We start from the raw sequence: 19,481 nt of genomic DNA on the forward strand, positions 1-19,481 counted from the left end.
TTAACAGAACAAGCTACAGTTAAAGTTTGAATGGGAGAGCCTCCCATTGTTCCACATTGGGTTGTTGCTGTTTACATTCCTTTGTTGAGCCTACATCTTCATAAGGTCTTTAGCATGAGTATGTTGAAACACCTACAACTTCATAAGCTTTTTAGCAGGTATATGTTGAACACCTCTGTTCATGGTCAAGGCAGGATCAGAGGCCATGGATACTGACAACTGATTTGTCTGTTTTCCTCTGTCTTTTTCCATGACTATATCTACTGCCTCGTCTTGATTTATAAACAAAACCTGGAAAACCTACAGAAATAAGTGTTTTGTGGTTTATCTAGGAATAATACAGAAAATATTACTGTTATTTTTGGTGAAAAAGATCAATTTTGTATAGTTTATTTCAACTTAAATAAAATGTGAATTTTGTTTAAAGTTCAAGTATGTGATTTTTGGTGGGGGACAAAGTGAATTCTTGTGGTAAATTCTTTTTTCAAAAATATCACCTTTTCAATTGAAGACGGGGTTTTTGGGGGCGGTGTGGTTTATGGTTTATTGCTTGGGGTATATAAATGACATTTTATTTGAGTAATTTCTAAATAATAAGGTTTATCTAACTGATTTTTTTTTAAATATTATGTGCTCTATGAGCCTGTTACAAATTTTCGGGGTTTGTGTAATTGTTGATAGCCAAAATGTAAATGAATTAATTATGCCGAGATGTCACTGAATTATTCTACTTTGGGATATGTTAGTGTTACTTGAGTTTCAGAAAACAGAGTGCGGAGCATTTGCAGAGTACAGGTCTTAATGATAGCTGGCAGTGCATTTCCCTGTCAGGGACAAGGATGACAGATGTGTTAAATCAGGACACATTACCCATTCAGGTTTTGAAAAAGATAACAGAGTTTATCTTACAGCCAGAGTTCTAAGATGAGCCTCTGTCTTTGGCAGAAAGAACTGATCAGGTTCATGGTGGCAGAATGGCAAGGACAGAGACAGCTGGCCTTCTAATACCTGCTTCTATGGAGTTCTTAGGACACCTAAGAGTGGTATGACCTTGGAGCCCCTATGTGGGGCTCAGTCTTTGGGGTGTCTGAATTGGGCATGGGACTCTTGATCTCATGGTAGGTCTTCATCTCTCAGGGTCATGAACTCAAAGCCTGCACTTGGGTGGGGTGGGGAGTGGTGTTTGTCCTTGGTAGATTATTTGGCCTGGGTATGTTTCCTTAGCTCTAAAAAACACACTTATGGTTGTGCTGTGAAGGGTAGATAATTTATCATCAGTTACCTATGACTGCATAACAACATCCCCAAACTTAGTGGCTTCAAAATACAGTTCATTATTTCTCAGCTCTGTGGCTTGGTTGAACGGTTCTTTTTGCTAGTGTCTTAGGGGCACTCTGCCTTCAGCTGGCAGATTGGCTGGGAGCTGTGTGCTTCGTCTCTCCATGTGGTCTTTTATCTTGGGCTTAGGGCATAGTGGTCAGAGTACCAAGAAGGCAGAGGAGGCAATAGCTTCAAAGGCTGAGCTTGAGATCTAACCAACATTGCTTTCACCACATTCTTTTGGTCAAAGCAAGTCATAAGGCTGGCGCAGATCCAAGGGGTGAGGAAAAGACTCCTTGTCTTGATGAGAGGAACTGCAGAATACAACCCTGTTTGCTCTCCATCATAATAATATACGTAAAACAGTCCTGCAGCTAGCACTGGGTAAGCTTTTAAGAAGCCCATCATTTGTTTTTATAATCTGTATATGTTCTCTAAATTGGGAATTTATTGAAAACCCCCAAACCTTAATTTGTTAAGGCACGTTCACAAACTGATATTTGAAGATAGATTGAGTCATTGGTGGTCTCCCCACATATAATACATTGTTGCTTTTGCAAGATTAGATAGAAAGTGATAGGTATTGTGACTATTCCACAAATACTAGGTGAACGCCTGGTGTGTGCCAGATTTAAGTGCTAGCAATAGCAGGTGCACTTTTCTTACTAGAGCTTACAGTTCTGAGTTGGCCCTTGGACTATAATTTTACTAATTTGTAACTATACATACACACACTCAAAGGTAAGTGAATCAAATTTACTAAAATTAAAAAGACATAGAGGGTATCTATAAAAGCCTGTTCAGTTTTTTTAAATTCTATATTAAATCTAAACAGTTTGTGAAATATACTAGAAAATAGATTTAAGACTTAGCAAATCTAATTGGAGAAATTTTTGCTTTTGACCTAACCACTCTTCAGTTTTGGGGAAAAAAAAAAGTTACACAGTTGAAACATAACATAGGATTTGTTACCTGAAGAATAAATGCGAACAAATGCTTATAAGTACTTTTTGTGTAATGTTTATTTAATTCCTAACAAAAACCCTGAGGTAAATAGTAATTGATTGAATTGAAGAGACCCCTCTTGAGGCGAGTTCCTCTGCAGGGACTTAATTGGATCTGGTTTTTATTTCATTTTAGGGACAGCTACTATCTTTCTTTTTTTTTTTTTTTAAAGATTTTATTTATTTATTAGAGATCACAAGTAGGCAGAGGCAGGCAGAGAGAGAGGAGGAAGCAGGCTCCCTGCAGAGCAGAGAGCCCGACGCGGGGCTCAATGCGGGGCTCAATGCGGGGCTCAATGCCGGGCTCGATGCGGGGCTCGATCCCAGGACCTGGGGATCATGACCTAAGCCAAAGGCAGAGGCTTTAACCCACTGAGCCACCCAGGCGCCCCAGGACAGTGACTTTCAAAGTGCTATTTGAAGTGAGTGATTCATAAAACAGGAAAGGTGTACTTGCAGTGTTTATTCATATTTATATGATACTTTACAGCTTACAGAGCACTTTGTATCATTCCAGTGCTCTGAAAAACTCAAGCAACTATTATCCCCATTTTTCAGTTGAGAAATTGAGCTTAGAGAGGTAAATGAATTGCCCCAAATTATATAGCTAATAAGTGCCAGAGCCGTGTACTTCAATCCTTCAATCTTAAAATTAATTGTGAAAGCCACTTCATTCTTATGGTTTATAAAAGAAATATTTGCTTTAGGAATAGGCTCCTTTTATGTTCCTGCTTTATCCATTGCCAGCTTTCAGCACGGCATCTCTAGAATGTGCTCATTATAGTCGATGTAGATTCTTTTGGCGGGGGGGTCTTGGGGGGGCTAGTCTGAAACTTCTGAGACTTCCCAAACTGGGTGTAGAAATGCTGCCACCTTTGTTTGGCTGCCAAGACACTACCACAAAGGACTGTAGATCCAGGTCCATTTATTTCATGAGAGTGGGTGCAGCTGTCTTCTTGCTGTAATCAAATGCTCCTCTGTAGCCAGCTTTTTGTGGCCAGAAAAAGCAAAGAAATTTTTAGTACAGATTAGCATAAAAATCTCTACTAGATCAGTTTCAGGAAACAATTACTAGCTTAGAAACAACAATAAGTGTGATCTATAGGTTGGTTAAAATGGCAGTTAATTTCCTTTTTAAAAAAGGACTTTTTAAAATGTCCTTTATTTCTCACTGTGAATACTGTATAAATAGAGTACACTACCTGCCAATGTATTTGATTTCATAAATTATGTGGACAGGGTGAACAACAGACTTCAAAACTAAGTAGAGGTAGTAAATCTGCCCTTTTTAATGAGTTTGGATTTACAGTAGTAGTTTAAACATCTGGAAGTTTAAAGTCTTAATTCATTCCAAATGTTCAACGAGGATATGTTGCAAAGAGGATATTGTAATTGGAGGATCAAGAAAACTACTATTGGCTCAATCTGAAGCCTTCCTAATTTTCTATATATTCATTAATCACTTAAAACTTGAGGCTGACAGTTCAAAAACAGTCGAGATGGACCCAGATATCTAAGTTGGCATGCTTATAGAAGAGTAATTTTTAAAAGAGGGCATAGTTCCAACAAGGATAAGGTTTAAATGCTGCTAACATATCTAAGATACAGCCAGAGAGGGTGGCTGTGTTCTGTGCTGCATATGGGTATGTGGTGGGCTTTTTATAATTGTTCTTAAAACTGGACTGTGTTAGGGAGTCAAGGAGTCACAAGGGAGTCAAACTTTGTGACTTAGAAACTGTAATTTTGATTAATGCATCTTGTAGTCCAAGAATCTGCAGCCAGCACCTAGCATGAGACCAAGCATTCATTTAGAGCACACTTACTGAGTCCCTACTGGATGTTTGTTAGGTGTTGGTTTGATTTTCCTACAGCAAAAATGGCTGTGGTAGCAAGAGGAGTGGTTATCATTGTGGTAGCTGCTGTTAAGAGTGCTCACTGCCTGCAAGGGGCTGTGCTGAAGCACTTTACCTGGATTGTCTGGTTTCAGCTTACCACCCTGTGAAAACAATAGTATCTCCACTTTTTTTCAGGTGAAAACCTAAGAATTAGAAGGTCATGCAGCTGGTGAAAGTTGGAACCAGCATTTTAGCATGATGTAAAGATTTATGAATCTAATTTGTTGTCCCTTGTATTTGAGGCTTTTCATGCTAATTTCAAATACTGTCTTGAATGCCTGTAGTGGTCAGTCTCTTTAGCCCCAGGCAAGAGGCTAAGTGTCATGGATATAAAGATGAGAGTGAGGCGGAGCCCATGCCATGGGTGCCAGGGTAAATAAAACTGAGCCCATACTTCAGTGAGCTGAGTCACATGGGGTAGCCAGATCTGCAAGTCAGGATCTTCCAGGAACTGGGCTAAAGGTAGAGTATTGGTATAAGATCCTCCCGACCAGGGCGCTTTTGAGAGTGTAAGGAAGCACTTTTACTAGTTATGCCAGAGTAGCATAAACTGGGACTATCCAGAGCAAACCAGGACTTAGGGTCACCCTCTCGAGATGAGAACCTGTGGTGTGAGTGGAGCAGACTTGAGGTGATACCGCAGGTACCCTTGTCTCCAATCATTACCCTTCTACCCTCACTGTCCTCCAGACCTCAGCTTGGTCGTCACTTTTCTGGAGGCTTTCCGTCCTTGAAATCTGAGTCAAGCAGCCCTTACATGCGCTCCCAGGCTTGCCTGGTTCTTCAATAGATGTAAGTCCTTGTGAGAATCGTGTGGTTTCTACGTGTCTCCCGTTTCAGCTGAGAGTAGGGGGTTGGCAACAAACAGCCTTTGCAGAAACCTATAAAAACAATATTTCTTTTCCCATGTATTGTTTCATTTTTTTTTTAAAGATTTTATTTATTTATTTGACAGAGAGAAATCACAAGTAGTCGGAGAGGCAGGCAGAGAGAGAGAGAGGGAAGCAGGCTCCCCACTGAGCAGAGAGCCCAATGCGGGACTCGATCCCAGGACCCCGAGATCATGACCTGAGCCGAAGGCAGCGGCTTAACCCACTGAGCCACCCAGGCGCCCCTGTATTGTTTCATTTAATTGATAATGGTATATAAAACTAAGCTAGATTCACCAACAATTGCCAATAAGTCCAGTTGGAATAGGTTTGAAGCCACCGAGAAATTGACATTTATTGAGTATATCCACCTTTGAAAACTGTGTGTCTGTGGGACTTTATGATCCTAAATGTTCTTAAGCTAGTCTCTTGATGCTCAATGAAAATGTGATTTGTCATCTTAATATTAGAAATGTACCTATATGCAGTTGGCCCATGAACAATGCAGGGTTTATGAGCACTGACTCCCCTGCACAATTGAAAATCGTGAATAACTTTTGACTCTTCAAAACTTAACCAATAGCCTCACTGCTGACTAGAGGCCTTAATGATAGCATAAAAAGTCGATTCACACATATTTTGTATATGTTATTGTATACTTTATTCTTATAATAGTACCTAAGTTTGGCTTAATTTTTATGGTATTTCTAGGTTATGCAGTTCATCTATGAATTTTTTCAAATTGTCTCAAATCTCCAAAAAATTCTCCAGTATGTTTACTGAAAAAAATTCACATGTAGTTGGAACCATGCAATTCAAACCTGTGTTGTGCAAGGGTCAACCATAATGTTATTCATTTCCCCCTTCCTGACTAAGAGGATATTTCTTTTTCCAACCACTTTTACACATATTAAACTGTAAAACCTACATGGTAGAGTTAGGTCCAGAAGGAGTTTTGGAAACTAGGTAAGCAACCTCTCGTTTTACAGAGGACTGGACAGGACATCTTGCTCAGGGTGACACCACTCGGTGGTGGCAGAGGCCGAAGGGAGAACGGAAGGGTCCCAATAGTGTGGTGTTCTGTCGTACCACATGGATGTAACTGAAAATGGAAAGCCTGAAAGAATTCTTTCTTGGCAGGTGAGTAGTGTCCACCCTTTAAACTGTTACTCATGTAAACCGTAATCCCATAAGTATGTCAGCTTTACAGGAGAGAGATTTATTAAGCGGGCCAGGGTTTAGAGTTAGTTCCTGGCACATTTCTGTTTTGTGTTACTGTAAAATTTTGGTTTTAAAAATGTTTAAAAATGTTTTTAAAAATTTAAAAATGTTTAAAAAATATTGCTTACATCTTTATTGGCAAATTCCTATTCTTGGTGTGATTATTTTTCTTCAGAAGAGGACATGTGGTTAGATTATGGATTTGCAAAGCCTTTTTCCTAAAAAAATGAGATGTTGAAAGCTTTCCTTATAATTGTATCTTGTGGGATTTGGACTTCCTTTTAGTAACAGCCGCTGCTATACGTTGAGCACTTACTATGTCCTGTGTCCTCTTAGGGACTTCGTATTCATCAGTTGTTTTAGGTTCACCATAACCTGGTGCAGCGGCTCTTGCTATCCTCATTTTATGGATCCAAAAGTGACTTGTTCAGGGCCATTCAGTGGTGGAGTAGGAGTCAAACCCCGACCAACTGATTTGGGTCAACCAGTTTGCTCCTCAGAGTAGAAATAACCATCTTTTTAAAAATGTGTGTGAAAAGACTTGAAGGAAAGTACACCAGAATACTTATGATTAGCTCCAGGTGGTGGGAGTATGAAGATTTATAAATTCTTCTTTGACATTTCTATTTTCCATGTTTTCTGTAATATGTATATTTTTCCTATCTTGGAAGAGATTAAATAGCTTTCTGAAATAGAATATTAGAATTTCAAGATCAGTTATGTGAAGACGTTTTTCTTCCGGAAGATTTGTTACTACTTTTCCAGTTCCATTTAACACACATCCTGCCAGACATTATGCCAGGTGTTTTTGCTAGAGATAAGACATTGACACTGTGGCAAGTTGTTAAGCTGGGAATTCTTAAGACCCAGGTCCTGTCTGTCACTAGTGCACCCCCACCTCTTGCCCCCAGTTCCTCCTTAACCACCTCTACTGTTCCCACTGCAATTTAAAACCACTGCCATGTCTCTTTATCTTTCCCTCCAAGTTTATTTTCCAACCAATAGCCAGAGTGATCATGGACGTCCTCTTCTCAGACCTTTTCAGTGGTCTCGGACCAGAATCTAAGCTCTGACCATACATGAACTACACACCTCCATGATCTGATCCATACCATCCTCTGGCATATCCTAGTATGATTCCTGTTCACCCTGCCCAGGTTTTCTGGTTTCCTTCTGGTTTCTCCCACTCACCAAGCTCATTCAGAGAAGCTCATTCAAGACCTTTATAATCGCTATGCCTTGAAAGCTATCAACCCAGTTAGCTGCTAATTCACTTCTGCAGCATTTAGGTCTTTGCTTAAATATCTCTACAGAAAACCTTTCTCTGCCTCCCATTTTAAAACTAGCCTACCTTTACTAGAAATTATTGGTCTTTGCATACTCGTATATAAGTTCTCTAAGGGATAAGACCTTGTGTTCACTACAGCTGTACCCCACAGCCTGAAACAGTGCCTGGCATGTAATAGGAGCTTTGTGTGTATTGAAGGAATGTCCAAATGATGTGTTTTAGGACCACTGGGAAATTCAGAGTGGCTTCAGGGTTGAGGGGAAGGGAAAGCAACTGGAGATGAGGATGGAAAGGCATTTGGAGCTGTCCAATCTCTGAAAACTGTTGAAATTCCTGCTTAGGAATTAACAATCTTGGAGATTGTTGCCTGGTCAGGGCATACTCCAAGAGATGGTAAGCCTAGACTTCTTGCTAGTGTGGACTGCCACAGGAACAGAGTCCTTCATAGGCTCATAGATGTGAATGGCAGACTCCAGCCTGCAGTTTCTGGGCATGTTTAGAAAATTTTGAGAACACAGTTGAACTAAAAAAGCAAACTCCACCTTGGTCACTGTTAATCATAATTAATAACGTCTGTGATTTGTATAGTCTTCCAAAGCGTTCCAAGTCTTGAGACATGATCCCTCTGGTCCCCCTAGGCCCTGCCACAATAATGACCTTGGCATGTGACTCACCAACCTCCCCTGCCATATAATACCCTCTTATTTATCACCCGTCTTACCCCTTCCTTTCCAAGTCAAGTAATTTCTGCCTTGTTTTTTCTTCTCTTCCTTCCCTTCTGAAACCACAACCCATATAATTTTCATTGCCCTCTTTAGAACCTGTTTGTGTCTCGGCTCCAGCCTTTTTATAGAGAAGGGGAGCAGACCTGGAACAGTACAGAGGGAGAGATGTGCACTTTTAAATTACCTCCATTAGGTAGTGGCATTTTCCTCTGGGATGCAGTTCCTTGTCCAGCTTCGCAGTCTCCCTGGGTGATAGATGACGAACACAAAATGACTGCTGGTGCTTTAAAATCATTAGCAATCTCAGTGCTCATTCAAGCACTCTTGTCTCTACCCCATAGTATGAAATTGATTAGCTTGCTTAAATAATAGAACTAAGGTAATGGTTTCTGCTATGCTTCATATAATGATACTTAGGAAGGAATTTAATACTTACTGAGTGACTCCTGTATGCCAGGCACTGTATGAGATCCCTTATATATAAAATCTCATTTAAGACCCACACTTTTATGAGATGGATACATTATCCCCGTGAGAGAACTGAATTTCAAGGAAATTATTTGCTTGCAGTCACATGGTCCATGTCTGTCCAAAGCCAGAGCCCGTGTCTTGGCAAAACACGATGCAGCTAGCCTCAACTCTACCACAGCACTGGAGAGTGTACCAAGGGTCTTCACAGACATTATGTCATTTCAGTCTTCATGACAGCCTGTGAGAATGGTGGTGTCATCCCGAACTGACTTGCCAAAATGCAGCGCCACCGGAACTCAACTTCATGTCTCCTCTAGCTCTGTGGCTCTCTGACACAGAGTCTGGTGTTTGCAGAAGGGTCCCATGCAGATCACTCTGCTAAATGAGGGATTTGAGGTCCTCTCTAGAAGAGTTCAACATTGGTGGGCTATGCTGGAGGGACCAGAACACAACCCCTGTGACATCAATGACAGCAGGGATGTAGGTGTTCATTGGGGAGGTCTGGATGAGACTGCTGTCCCTTCCCTGCTGGTGAGAGCAGAGGCAGGCCTGGCTGGGACCTGAAAGCATCCAAATGAGGGAAGGGGCAGGGTTGGACAGACCAGTAAGAAGCAGAGGTTTGGTGTGAGGACAACAAGTCGGTGTTGCTACTTGGGAGCTATGTGGCATTGGGTGAACAATTTCACCTTCCTGACTTCAGATGTCACTCTGTTGCTTGTGCAGTCACGGGCAAACCTCAACACGACTTGGAATGCCACTTTGTCCAAGAGAAGGCTTGGCAAACCTGACTTCTTGGTTATGGGAGACTATCCCAGAACAAGCAGGAAGTACTAAGGACATGAATAACCTAGAGACTCAAGTCTCATCTGTACCCTTAAAAGAGAGGTTAGGCAAGTTGCTGCCCCTCTCTGGGCCTCAGTCTTCCCATCTGTAAAGCAAGGATACTAATACTGCCATGATTAAGAAGAAAATGTTTAGTCAGCTATATTTGTTATCATGTCACTGAAATGCTCTGATTAGAAAAAAGCTCCTTGATGAAATTAGGAAAGGCTCATGGGCTTCACGCCAAAGGACCTGGAAAGACTTGGAGGAGTATGGTATGAGGTAGGTCCTAAAAGCTGGACAGGGGTGCAGGCAGGGGTGCAGACTTTGGACTGCCGGGGCAGGAGACCAGGTGTCTTCCCAGACAGGGAGGGCTACTGCTCTGTCTCTTCCCTTTCCATCCATCTTTCCCTTTCCTTTAGCATCTCTGCCACATTCACAGCTCTGGCCCTCAACTCTCAATTCTAAGAGGCTATTAGTTACGAGACACGCTTTTAATTAAAATTGCGACTTTTAAGGGAATAAAAAAATATCTCCACTATAAACACACACTGGTTTTAAGTTGCATCTCAGTTTCAAAACCATTAAGTTATGGGGAGAAAGTGTATCTTAGAAATGAGAAAATACTGAATGTGTCACTTCAAAATAAATACTACCCAAAAAATTTCGTCATGTGGACCTTGAGACCAATATTCATGTTCCTGTTCTACCACATGCTAGCTTTATCCTTCTGGGCAAGTTGCTTGATTTCCCTAAGCATCAATTCATTTTTCAAATGGTCTATAAATTGCCCAGGCATAGGAGGTGAGCAGTTAAGATTATTTGAATCAGAATGTTGACTCATTTTGGAAAGAAGACTATAAAACATATTTTGTCTAAAATTAGGGGTTGCCATAGTTTAAAAAAAAAAAAACCTATATATTGTCATGTTAGGACAGTATAACAAAGAGTGATGATTCTCAACTGGGGGCGATTTTAACCCTCAAGTGACATTTGGCAGCGTTTGAAGGCTTTTTGGTTGTCACTACTGTGGGGGACAAAGTATCTAGTGTGCAGAGGCTGGGGAAGCGCCTGAACATCAGTGCATAGGACCCCCCCCCCCAGAACAAAGGGCTTTCTGGCCCCAAATGTCCATAGCATGAGGTCAAGAAACCCTGACATAGAGATTCAGAGTGTTGATTTTGGAGCCCAACTATCTGAATGTGATCCCTGCCTCTGCCACCTACCTGCTCTTGTCAGTTAGTTGCTCTCCATCATCTGGGGGAGAAGAATAGCAGTTTCTGCCGCACGGGGTGGTTGGGAGGATTACTAGGACTGAATGTGGGTAGAGACCGGCTTCTAGGCAGCACCCAGTGAGTGTCAGATGTTAAGGAATCGAATAGGCACTAGACTGTGAATATACCTGGTGACGAGTTCTAGGACCTCAGATAAGCGGGTTAATGCCTTGTGCCTCAGTTTCTCCCCATGTTAAAAAATTATGGAGATCAAATGAAATCATGACTATGATAGCGTACTGGGAACAGTGGAAAATTTCACAAATACATTTGTGTCATTATTATTGCCTCAAACCCTAGTAAGACAATGTCCTGGGGTGAAGCAGTGAACTCTCGGGGGCCAGGCTGTAACTCAGAAGGAACAACAGAGAGAGGAGGTGCTCCGAGCGGCACGTTGCAGGCCCAGCAAGGGACTGCACCTTAAGTACATCCTCAGCTGTGAGTGCAGGAAGTTGCCTTTATTGCACAGTTATGTGCAAGCTGCGCCCGGCCCCACATACCACTTTCCCCGGAGGGGTGCTTGGCGGAGCAGCACGCACGCCTGCTCTGCAGGCTCTGAACTCAGGGAAATACAACAGCTCAGATGGGAAGAGAGTCCCGCAAACCCTTGGCCAGGGATCTGTTCCCGCTCTGCCTGTGTCTTCTCTGGCACGTAGACGAAGGAACTGCCTTGCTAGCCTGGACCCCAAGGTCTGCCAGAACTCTAACTCCAACCATACAGGACTGAGTGAGGATTATTATCTTTAACAATTATATCAGCATACCATTTGTTAGCAGAACTGTGTCAAGCAATTTACATAAACAAACTCATGTGATTCTCAAAACAACCTTGTGAAACATTGAGTATAATGTCCGTATTACTGATGATAGCACCGGGACTCAGACCTTAAGTAACCTACCTAAGAATGCATAGAGCCAGGTCCACACCACTGTTCACTAACACGCTGCAGTACCCCAAGCCAGAATGTGCAAAGGACCTGGAAAACACGAGGCACTTATACATGCTCATTGAGTTTAATGAATGAATGCCCAAAGGCAAATCACAAAGCGGCTTGTCCTTTCTCCAGCTCTGCCTATTCCCGCCTCTTGTCCCCTCATCCCTGTCCTTGCCTGGGCTCCCAGTACCTGTTCATTTTGGCCAAGAGCTTGGCACCTTCTAGGTAGTAAGTAAAATTGTGCTTTCAGGGACCTTCAGTAGCAGCGGCAGAAACTAGCCTTTCCCACTATACCATCCAGTGATCCCCACTCCGTGCCAAGGCTGGGGGGCTTGGGAACACAGATCTTTGTCATCCTTAGTACCTGATCTGAGGGGGGCCACATGTGTGGGAGGTCGGTGGGGCCAGAGGGAGACTGATGAGAATACCAGCTAGTTACAAGCAGAAGGATAAAAGAACCCTGGAAGGGGAAAGTCTCAGGGAAGCCTTCCCTGGGGGTGAGGCTGCTTTGAAATGTGCATACCTATATGGGCATAGATTGGGCCCTAGCTGCCTTCCCATCCACCCCAGTGTATCCTCCTTTCAGTGTCCTCGCACCGTACAATTGAAAACGAAGAAACGGTCTCTCTAGCAGTTTCAGAATCCACACTGGGGAAGAAGGGAGAGGGAAACGGCCGCAGAGTGCCTGCTTTGCCAGCTGCTGTCATCTGCTTTATGTAACTTAGTCCTCTCAAGTAGCCACCGAGGTAGGCGCACCCATTGTAGAGTTAGGGGATGTGAAGTTCAAAGAGGTTAGGCAATTTGCTGAAGGTTCCAGAGGAAATTGCTTGTAGGGATAAGCCAGTCAACTGGCCTCCTCCCACGTTGGATCCCTGTGCGGGTCCACCCTCACACAGTCCCTGAGAGGGCCATTGTTGGGGTGTCCAGTATGCTGTAGAGTCTGGGCACAAAGGGAGGACAGCTCAGTTTCTGCAGACCCCACACAAGGTTCTTTGGTCAAAACAACTCAGGGGAGTGCCCACCTTCCCTGGAGTGCCTGTGGAGACAGTCTAAAGGCCAAGGGCACACAGTGTGGCAAGACACGTGGAGATCCATAACCAGAGGTGGGCATTTTTCTCAGTGGGGCTTTGGATGGGGATAAGAGCCTGAGGGAGTGGCTTAGGAGAGAGGGACATCTCGCTCATCCTTGGGACTGCCCAAGATCGGGCCAGTAAGCTGCTTTGGGACTCTCAGTCAGACTTATGGGGGGGAAGTTCAGCCTACACCACCCATAGTGAGTAGAATTGCCAACCCAGGCATAACACACTACTGTATCACTCACTATTAACCCAAACACAATCACCCCAGTCATTTAATCCACACTCTCCATCCCTCCCCCAGTCATTCCTCTACTGCACTCAGTAACTCCTTTCTTTCAGTAAGAGTCTACGGACACCTGTTAGGTAGCTTGAGAATTTTGCCAGGATCCAAGAAGCGTAAGACCCAAGCCTTGATGGATGAGTTGGAACTTTGGCAGGTAGAAATGGATTAAAACAAACAACAGTCAGATGGAAGGAATGGTGGGAACAAAGATAGAGAAGTAGTCAAATCTGGGGGAAGCAATAATGAGCAATAATTTGTCACCCACTTAGGCAGACAGTGTTTCCCAAGAATATTTGACCACGGAGCATCTCACAAGAGGAGTGACCTGAGGAAAGCACTTCAAGAAAGGCTATCCCAGAGAGGGAGAGAGAGAGAGAGAGAGAGAGAGGGAGGAAGAGTGTGTGTGTGTATGCACGCATATGGCAGAGAATAGACTAGTGAATGCTGTGACATCTGTGTTTGCTCTTGGAGGTGGTGATTTTCAGCATCACTTCCGCAGAATCCTGGCCCACAGAGGTTCTCTGTGGTCTTGCAATAAGCATGGGAAGTGCCGCATACAGTGTCCTCGGGGATTCACGGATTCACGAGGACCTTAGCATACTGAAGGTCACTCCCCCACCCCCACCAGTACTGCAGCAAAGGCACATTAACTTTGCTTAACCCTGCGTGGACCAAAGTTACTTCACCATGAATCTCTTTGTTTCAGGGAACATCTTTATTTGGGGGGTTCAGGAGCTATTTTTTTTTTTTTAATGTTAACATGTACTTACAGTGTGAATACCTTTCAAACAGAGCAATAGGGTATGCCATGAAAAGTTTTCTTTCCAGCCTTGGCTCCCTTAGACTCTTAATTTTCTTCTTCCACAGGGTAGCTCTTCTGTATCTTTCCAGAGAATCCTACGGTATACACGACGGATGTGTATCTTTTCCTTTCAAAATGTACATGGAGGCCACTATAAGCACCCCCCTCTCCCTAGGCGTATTTCATCCCAGGGACATGAGATAAGTGTTTAGGCATTCCTGTAGTGAGGCATCAAGATCACATCTAGTCTCTTGTTCATCTGAACTAGGGACTGGTAAACTATGGCTTGATAAATCCAGCCCACTAGCTCCTCCTCTTCTTCTTCTTCTTTTTTTTAAGCAGTGAACTCTATGGTCCTCTAGCTAAAGTCATCACAGTCTGGCCCTTGATAGCTGCGAACAATGCTGTCGTGAATATTCTTCCCTGTTACTGCAAGCATGTGCACGCAGATGTCTCATAAATACATCCTGTTTGCTCTAGGCCTGTCTGAGGGGCATAGCTCATGGTTAGGTTGATTTTCCTTTTGTTTTGAGTGAGGTCAAGCATCTTTTTACAGATACAAAAATGTCCATTTTTCTCTTTTTTGTAGTTTTATTTCTTCCTACTTGCATAAAGAACATGAACAAAGATACTTTTCTTATTGCTTTATAAAAATATTAAAGACATTAGTATTTTGTCTGTCTTATATACAAATGTTTCCTTCATTTGTCATTTGTCTGACTTTATGGTTTTTGTTTTTTTTTTTTTAAAGATTTATCTGCTTATTTTAGAGAGAGAGAGAGTGAGCAGTGGGGAGAGGGCGGAGGGCGAGAACTCCTCAGGCAGACTCCCCGCTGAGCACGGAGCCTGAGGCTGCCCGGATCTCATGACTCTGAGATCATGACCTGAGCTGAAATCAAGAGTCCGGTGCTTAACCAACTGAACTACCCAGATGCCCCTATGGGTTTGTTTTTTTTTCCATGCAGAAATGTTCTCAGTGAAGTTAAGGTGAGTTCAAGTGCTAACAGTATAGGAGGGGGGAGGACCTGGCCCAAGCAGGCAGTTTTTGTTTGCAGAGCCCCTGTTTGGTTCCAAGATCCTGGGCAGACACTGGGAATCCAGTAGTGAACAAGACAGGCAGAGGCTCTGCATGGTGGTGATGGTGGAAGAGTAGGATAGTGGTCAGCAAGAGTGTCACAGGGATACGTCCCTCAGTTGGACTGAGGAGTGAGGAGGACCACCCAGGGGTCCAGTAGGCAGAAGGAGAGTTCTGAGCAATGATTCCTACAAGGCTAGACCTCAGAGAGGTGGCGGTTTCAGAGTTCAGGTTCCTGAAGCCCAAGCCATTGGATGGTGATCTGGTTGGTGATGAGACACCAGGCTATTGGGGGGCAAGGCGAGGACAAGAGTCCAGGGAGTCTCCTCAAATTCCTGAGTGGACAGAAAATTGCCATATCAGCGCCTGCCCAAGGTAGGAGTTTTGTCTCTTTGTACAGAGGAGGAAAGTTACTCTCGGGGCTAAGCCACGGCCAGGAAAGACGAAACCAAAGTCCGAGTGCTTAGGACTGGTTGGAGCGGGGGTGAAGTGTTGTCCTAGGAGCAGCAGACAATGGGAGCAGAATGCTGATCTCTCCAGGAGTGAAGTCCTCTCCCTACTTATCCACAGTCCTGGCCTGGTTCACACCTCTGCAGAAGAATCAAAGAGATAGCGAGACCACGTGTACTAGACAGGGTGGCAGCCACGGAGGGGAAGATGAGGCAGGGAGGAGGGAGAACTGATGAGAGGGCTGATTCTTGGGCCTGGAATGCCAGGCTAAGGTGGCTAGAGGTTGATGAAGGGGTGATGAGGGCCAGGAGGGCTGGGAGCTGCTTTCCTGCCTGGAGCCCCACTCCCCGGGCTCTTGTAGGCAATGACAAGGAAGAAGGGGGGCGCCTGTGGGGAGAACCAAGAGCTCACAAAGATTCCCTGTGCTTGGCCAGGACTTCCGCCAGAGCCCGCTTGCCTGCTTGCTTGCTCTGAGGGAAGGATCTGATTCAGAAAGGTGGTTGCCCAGGGCTCAAGGCCAGGCCTGCTGGCTGCCAGCCCAGCACAGCACCCCCACTCCGAGCTCCCCATCCTGGGCCTCCTCATTCCTCGTTCTTTTAGCGCTCCCTGTTAGACTCCAGTAAAATACCACAGTCTCACACTGAAAATGTAGTCAATGCTGGGGACCAGTGTTCACCTGAGGACCTGGGAGAGGGGATGCACGTGCACTGTCTGGTCCAGTGGGCACTTCATGGGGAGAGAAACACATAGAAGCTGCCCTGACCTGAGCACCTACTCTATGCCAAGCATATAGGGCACTTGTAGGGTTTCTATTTAATCCTCCCAACCACCCAGCAAGGCAGGTATCATCATTTCCATTTGACACATAAGAAGAGAAAATCCCAGAAAGGCTAAGTGACGATAGTGAGTCAATAGCAGGACTAGAATTCTAACTCGGGTCAGCCCTGCCTGCAAATCTTGACCTTAACTCTGTCGTCCTTAAACCCTATAGTCTTTGTGCAGGAAATGGCCGTGTCCTGCACGTGTCTGGTGCAGAGAGAGGTTCCCGTGGAAGTTGAGACATTTTCTCTCTCCCTCTGCCACTTCCCCCACCAAATAAATAAATAAATCTGAAAAGAGAGAGAGGAAAAAAAAAAAAAAGAACTGTGCTCAGGTGGCTGGGTTCAGGACACCCACCTGGCCCCGTATATTTCCTAGGATACTTGCAGCAAGAAAGGGCCTTAACTGGGCCTATTTCCTCTTCTGTCAGATGAGGGCAGCTGGACTAGGTCTTTGATTTTCCTTTTAAGCTGTGGTACTTTTCTTCAAAATAATCTTAAACTGAACCTTGGTATTCTTTCATCCATTCAACAAATATTTATTGAGACCTTCTGGGTGCCTGGAAAGTAAGGTTGATTGGACTTTCTTCCTACTTTGAGGCACTCTGGCATATGGTAGAGAAATCAAGGGTCCCCTCCCCTCTGCTCAGGATGGAAATTGGCCACCTGGGCTACCAGGGGTCCACTTCCTCATCTGGGAGCCTAGCCATCAGAGTTGGCCTGAGAAGCTCACTGTGGTGACAGCAACCTTAGAGATAGTCATACACTCATAAGCAACCACATCACGGATTAGATGACAAAGGCCCAAAGAGTAGACCAGGCTATGGGTCCCTTGAAGCTGTCTCTGTCTTTGCAAGGGTGCCTGGGTGGCTCAGTGGGTTAAAGCTTCTGCCTTCAGCTCAGGTCATGATCCCAGGGTCCTGGGATTAGGTCCCACATCGGGTCCTCTGCTCAGCAGGGAACCTGCTTCCTCCTCTCTCTCTGCCTGCCTCTCTGCCTGTTTGTGATCCTTGTCTGTCAAATAAATAAACAAAATCTTTAAAAAACAACAACAACAAAAAGAGTCTTTGCAGAGTTGTTAGAGACCAGGCATGTCTGTGGGGAGAGAGAAGCTGGGAGGACGCATAGCCTGGGCAAAGCCCTGGAGGTGGGAAAGAAGCTGTCTTGCAGAGGCCAAGAACCCCACCTTCTCCTGCCTGGCAGAGCCTTCTGGACAACCTCCCTTCCCCTCCCCACCCTTGCCATCCTCTGTCCAGAGCCAGGGTGCCAGCTTGGGTTTGGTGAGTGCAGCCCCAAAGAAGGTGTTAGATGGCTGAAGCCCTCCGTTGTAGACATTTGGCATCTTTCACGAGCCCAGCTCGCCAAGTTGTCCTCCTGCCAAACTGGAGAGTGGCTGGCTCCAGAAGGGGACCCTCTCCAAGCAGGTAACTTGATCTTCTGCAGCCCATCCCTAGCCCATCCCTGGCTACCAGAGCTGGAGCCCTGGAGAGTTTACAGCCACATGGCAGGACCTGAGAGCAGTTTTCAGGATCAAGAGAAACAGCTACCAGGAGTCCTAGAGCCAGAGCAAGGGGGGAGGGGGGTAGGAGATGGGACTGACAGGCCAGAGACCCGAGTTCTAGTCCCAATGCTTCACTAACCTGCTGTGTGACTTTGGGTAAATCACTTCCTCTCTCGAGGCCTCAGTTTTCTCATAAGGGGGTCCGATAGAGGAGTAGTTCCCAGAAACTTGTGGATGGATTGGCCTAGGGCTCCGACACAGTTTCAAGTAAAGGTCTGATTGCTCTGCCCCAGTTGGTCAGGGTGCCGGCTGGCTCTGCACCCCACAGTCCTCAGCCTCTCTCAGCTCTCATGGAACATTCTGAAATCAGTGGAACTCCACTGGGTGTGGTTTCCATTTCCTTCAAGATAATCAAGTAAAACAGGGTTTTCCTCCACAACTGCAATAAAGCTCAAGAATAAGCTGGATATAGAACTCTTCCCGTCTGAATCCTTAAACTGACAAACCAATGTGTGAATAAAATTGTGAAGTAAAGCTTTGACTGTTTCTCCCCTGGGATTTTTTTCCCACTATCATATCATTTTCTACTATCATATCACATTTATTTTTCTATTATCATATTTTTTACTACCTTTTTTAACATATCATTTTCTTTACTATCATCAGATAAAGTATGCTGTTGTAAACTCAACACTGTCCTTTACTGAGATTATTCTTTTCCCATTTTATATGCCATTTATAGCATGGAATGTCTTTTTTTTTTTCAGATGAAAAAAAATTTCAGATGAAAATTATGGTATGATAGTACATGGTAGTTCTCTGAGTTAATTTTTTACAAAGTCAGATACATAGAATAGTCTTGTTCACATGTGTCCGGCTTAGTGTGTTTCCACTAAGTGAACACACTGGGTTCACCACCCAGATCAAGAAACAGAACATAGTGATAGTTCTTATTTTAATGTTCTTCCCCAAGCAAAATGAGAAGTTGGCAACTTTACATTGTTCTCCCACTATTTACTTAAAATGGATCCATCTGTAAAACCTAACATTTGGGAATCTTCTGGGCTAGATGATCTAATGACCCATGCAGTATGGGCACTCTGCCGTTCTGTCTGAGCCCTTGGAGCCAGTGTCTTTGGAGCTGCACCAACCAGAGGGAAGTAGGCTTGGCCTGGAACTCTGCCCAACCAATGCCAGAGGATAGGGAGAATCTGGCCAAATGTCCCTCCAGATGTGGAACTCAGCACTGCTGGCTGCTGAGAGCCAGAGCCGAGGGACAGTGAAGAGGAATATCGTTGGTAATGAATCATTTCTCCCACTCAGACCTCTCTCCAGCCATTTCATTAGCCATTACTCTGCCCCTCCACCCACCTGCCTTCCTGGACACCTAAGAATCCCTAAGGGCTCTTTTGTGCCCCAAAGTGGCCATCCCTTCTACCCCAACCAATTTACAGGTCACGCTTCCCAGACCCAAGAGATCATTTTCGACCTCTTTTACTTTTTTATTGATCTAGGAGGAAATCCTGGGACCTTTCTGAAAGTTTAAGAAATTTGTCTAAAATCACACAGCGGGCCAGGGTTCCAAGAGTCCACACCCGCTCACCAAGGTAATGCACATTTGTCAAGGACCGGCTTTGTGCCAAAAACAT

The sequence above is a fragment of the Mustela erminea genome, chromosome 9, assembly GCF_009829155.1.
Source record: "Mustela erminea isolate mMusErm1 chromosome 9, mMusErm1.Pri, whole genome shotgun sequence".
NCBI classification, from domain to species: domain Eukaryota; kingdom Metazoa; phylum Chordata; class Mammalia; order Carnivora; family Mustelidae; genus Mustela; species Mustela erminea.